The sequence below is a fragment of the Vollenhovia emeryi genome, unplaced genomic scaffold, assembly GCF_000949405.1.
Source record: "Vollenhovia emeryi isolate VEMERY1.0 unplaced genomic scaffold, V.emery_V1.0 DF940003.1, whole genome shotgun sequence".
Classification (NCBI taxonomy): domain Eukaryota; kingdom Metazoa; phylum Arthropoda; class Insecta; order Hymenoptera; family Formicidae; genus Vollenhovia; species Vollenhovia emeryi.
Genome location: NW_011966363.1, coordinates 9,307 through 14,458, shown reverse-complemented (window position 1 = coordinate 14,458; position 5,152 = coordinate 9,307).

Genomic DNA, 5,152 nt, shown 5'->3' with positions numbered 1-5,152 from the left:
GGATTATTTGATTCTGTTTTTAACGTGCCTGTACAGCAGATGGATCTATGCAGCTGACATCTATGATCTATGCTCGGTTAACTGCAGTTGCGGTCGGTAACCCACGGTCCTGTGGTAAAAAGTTGTCGCAACAGCCAAGATCCACCCTGTATACCGTCTCTAATAAATCTCCTTGTATACATGCTGTAGTTACATCCATTTGATGTATGTGGTACCCTCTTTCGACACTTACCGCTAAGAGTGTTCTTATCGTTTGTATTCGCGCAACGGGGGCATAGACTTCTACATAATCTATCCCGTAATTTTGTTCGCATCCACGGGCGACTAACCTAGCTTTATATCTATTTCCCCATTCTGGAATTTTTTTTGATACGAAAAACCCATTTAGAAGAGATTACTCTCATATCTGAGGTTCTATTTACTAATTTCCATGTACCGCATTCTAATAGTGAATTATATTCGTCTCTCATCGCATTTAATCATCTTTCTCTATCGGGTCTTTTTAACGCTTCATCTACTGTTTCGGGGTTTCATTGTCTAAACTATTTATCGCGACGCTTGCCGTGTGGTATTGTTTTCGAGGACGCCCTGGTTTGCCCGATCTTATGATTTTGGGCCTTCCTGGAGTTTTCTTATTACCTTCGGAGGTTGGCGCGTACCTGTTCGTTGCATCGTCCGCGTTCTCATCTGGACTAGGACTCGATATGTCTCCTAAAGTTTTTAACCTATCATCCTCCTTTTTCGTTACTGGGTTTTCATCATTTACCTGCTCTAACTTTTCTGTTTCACCCGTGTTCTTTACGCTAGGTAATAGTTCTACATCTATGGACTCTATTTTATTATCGTTTATATTTTCAATGAAACGAACATCCCTACTTTTAATTACTTTTGTACTATACTATCTGGGAGCCACAATCCGTAGGCTTTTGATTCCCTCGAATAACCAACAAAAATTGCCTCTGCCCCCTTCGGTTCAAACTTTGAGTTCGTCCCTTTCTTTAGAAATGTAGCATGGGAACCAAAGATTTTTAAGAAGTTTAGAATTTTTTTAGAAGATTTTTAGAAGTTTGGTTTTCGATTTAACCATAATTCATGTGGAGTTATTCCTCCGTTTGCCTTTGAGGGGCACCTATTCCTTAAAAATACTGCTGCATTAATTGCTTCTGCCCATAGGCCCTTGGGAATGTTTGACTCGATTAACATTGCTCGTGCCATTTCAACTAGCGTTCTATTTGCTCGTTCCGCGACCCCATTTTGTTGTGGCGTGTATTGGTCTGTTAGTTGCTTACTCTAATGCCCTGACTATCTAAATAATCATTAAACTCTTTACTAATATATTCTTTAGCGTTATCGCTACGTAATTTAATTATTTTATGGCCTGTTTTCTTTTCAACACGTAACTGGTACTTTTTAAACTCTGTCAATATGCCACTGCGTGATTTAAAAAATACTACTTCCATATATCGCGTTTTATCATCGATAAAAGTTGCAAAGTAACGCGCATTTCCATATGATTTTATATCGATCGGTCCGCAAATGTCCGTATGTCAATCAATCAATCAATTCTCTTTATTTCTCTCCCCTTCCGGGGCTGGAAAGGCGTTTGTTTCAGTAAAAACGTTCCCAAAAACCTTTACATTTTTTTTTCTATTTCCTGCCTGGCCATTAGTGACCTTACATTTTTCTTTTTCCCCTCCCTCTTTCATCCTGTGTCCCTCCGTTCCTCCTTCCTGCCTCTCTCGCTCCACGCTCCTCTGGTTTCCCTCATCCTGTCTCGTGTCTCCTCTTCCTCCGTCCCTCTCTCTCCCGTGCCCGCCGCCCTCTTTCATTCTTCCCTTCCGCTTTGAATATGAAATTATATTACTTTCCTTATACTCCTATCACTTACCTCCTTCTCCCTTTCCCTTTCCTCTCTTCTGCCGTTATTCCTCCCTTCTCTTCTCTCTTCTCCTTTCTATCTTACATTTCTCCTATTCTCCTTTTTTTCCGCTTGCTTCTTCCTCGTCCGAATCCATCAGTAGGATCTCGTCCTCCGCTGTCCTCCTCGTCCTTCCGTCTTCTTCTCCTCTCCTCTCTCTTTTCCTTTCTTTTTCCTCTCTCTCTCTCTCTCTCTCATTCTCTTTTCCACCGACTTATCTTCATCCATTTTCACTTTCAGTCCCATTCCTTCTTTCCTTCTTGCGTCTAGCACCTTCCATTTATCTTCCTCATTCTTCAGCTTCACCAGTACCGTTATCCATTTTCCCTCTGTCCTATCACGTTTACCTCCTTTATTTCCACCCTTATTTTTAGTCCTTCTGTGAACAGTTCTTTCACCTTCTCCCAGTTTGTTTCCTTTCCTTCCCATCTCTCCTTCTCAATTCTTATAATTATATTTCTTTTCCTTTTCTCATCTTCATCTCTCTCATATTCCTCTGCCCACCACTTTCTTTTTTGACTCTTTCCTTTTCTGTCCTCATTTTCCTCCCTTTTCCTTTTGCCTGTGTTCCCTTCTATCCTATATACCTTTCTTTTTAATCCCTCTATTTCTTCCCTCATCTCTCTTATTTCCTCGTCCTTTTTCCTATTTTCCTCTCTAAACTCCTTCGTTATCTCCACTACTTGCTTTCTTACTATTTTTTCTATTTCCTCCTTTTCTATTATTATTGTCCCTCTACATTCTACCCTTCCTTCCGTCGTCTTCCTTTCCTTCTTCCTTCGGGTTACCTGTAACAAAATCATCCGTGTTATTCTTTGGTCCTTTTGTCTATCTCACCTTGTATCTGCCTGCCTTCTTCTTCTTCTCTCTAGCTCTGCCATCCATTTCTCTCCTTCTCCTTTACTACTTAGTATCCTTTTAATTTTCTCACTAATTTCTTCTGGTTTCTCCTCCTCCTCTCCTCTTGTGCACCACTCCAACACATGCTCCCATGTTTCCGTTTCCGCATTACATATCCCGCAACTTTTTTTCTCTTCTGGCTCCCAATATCTTCCTCCTCTCATCTCATTACCTAGCCTGAATCTTGCTATCCTAGTCATGGACTTTTCTTTCCCTCTTTTCTCCAGGTATTCTGGCCTTCTGTTTTCTGCTATCTCTTTATACCATTTGTTGTATTTTGATTCTCTTATCCTTTCGTCTCTCTCCTGTTTCTGTATGTCTTTGTCTCTTCTTACTATTTCCTCTATACTGCTCCATCCTTCTCCTCTTTTCCTTTCTATTTCCTCTGCTGCGTATCCTCTTTTTTCGTAGAAGCTTCTTCTCTCCTTTTCCCATTTTGTTTTTTCCTTCTTGACGTTTCCTTTTATTTCCTTCCAGCGTTCTCTTGCTATTTCGTTTCCCTCTCCCCTTTCTAATTTTTCTTCGTATTTCATCGCCCTTTTACTGGCGCTTACTCTCATTTTGTCTCTCTTTGTTTCCTCCCTTATCATGTATCCGGGCGTGTTCCAATCTAGATTCAATGTCCATCTCGTGAACCTTTCATGCATTCTTTCTATTTTCTCTCTTTCTTTCCATCCCCATACTTCTGCTCCGTACAGTGCTACGCTTGCTACCAGCACTTCGTATAGTTTTATCCTTCTTACCCAGTCTCCTCCGAATAACCTTTTCCCTATTCCCCAGACTTGTCTCATTGCTACGGTTGCTTTCCTTAATCTTTCTCTTATGTGCGCTTCTTGCCCTCCGTTCTTCTGAAATATGTATCCTAGGTAGCAGAATTCTTTCACTTCCTCTATCTCTTCTCCCTTCCATTTCCATTCCGTTTTCTTCATTTTTCCTCCTCCTTTCCTGAATATCATTACTTTCGTTTTCTCTACATTTACTTTCAGCTTTTTTTTGTCAAAGTATTTTTCCATTCTTTTCAGCATTCTCTTCATCTCCTCTTCATCCTCCGCTATAGCTACTATATCGTCTGCATATGCTAACGTCCAGAATTTTGTTTTCCCTACTACTACCCCTCCATCTTGTCCCTTCCTCATTGTTTCTTCTAGGTCTGCCAGCAGCAGTACGAATAGCATAGCGCTCATTGGACATTCTTGCCTAACTCCTTTGATCATCCAGAAACATGCTCCCTTTTCTCCCTTTATTCTTACTACGCTTCTTGTCTCTTTGTACAGGCCTTCTATTCTGGTTCCAAGTTGTTCATTGATCTTTTCCTTTTTCATTACTTCCCATATTTTTTCTCTGTCCACGGAGTCGAATGCTGCTTTTAGATCTATAAATGCCGCCACCAGTTTCCCTTTTTTTTGTTTATCGCTCTTCCTATAATATAATTCAGTGTGTATGTATTCTCCATTGTACCCCTTTCTTTCCTGAATCCTACTTGCGTTTCCGGTAATATTCCTCTTTCTTCCACTTCCCTCTCCAGTCTTTTGTTCAAAATTGCTGCGTATATTTTATAGCTTGTATTCGTTAACGTCACCCCTCTATAGTCCTGTGCTTCTTTTCCTTCCCCTTTCTTTACTATAGGAACTACGATACCTTCTTTCCAGTCTTCTGCTATTTCTCCTGTTCTCCATGCCTCGTCGCATACTACCCATATTTTTTCCTTCAGACTTTCTCCTCCGTGTATCCATACTTCGTTCGGCATTCCGTCTGTGCCTGCGGCTTTCTTCTCTTTCATTTCTTCTATTACTTCTTCCACTTCCTTTCTTCTTATTCCTTCCTGCTCCTCTTTGCTCCCTTTTCTTTCCTCTCCCTTCATGTTTTCTTCTTGTGATTTCACCGTTGTTCCTTCTAATATCTCCATGAAGTGTTTGTTCCATTGTTCCTCCGTTATTTCTTCGCATACCTCTTTTCTGCTTTTCCTTTCTCTATTTATAAATCCCCATATTTCTTTCTCATTAGTTGCTTCCCTTGCTTCCCTCTGTCACGGTCTGACAAAGTCAAAGTTTCGTCCGTTTTTCGGTCAACACATTTAAGTGCTTTACCGGGGATTTGGACTCGATTGTGTGGATCTTATGATTAATTTGATCTTAATTATTTTTGAACTTGTTCTTTGTTTTCTAACTCGGATAGTAATTTATGCAGTTTTTCAAATAGGGAAATTGGATCTTGGTTAGAAGATAAGGCTTCCTTAATTTGGTATTTAATTCTCTTGAGTCGTACGCGTTTTCCGCCTTTCTTTCTTGTCACAAGGATAAAGGTAGGAGATTGATGCTGTTACGTCCGGCGAAT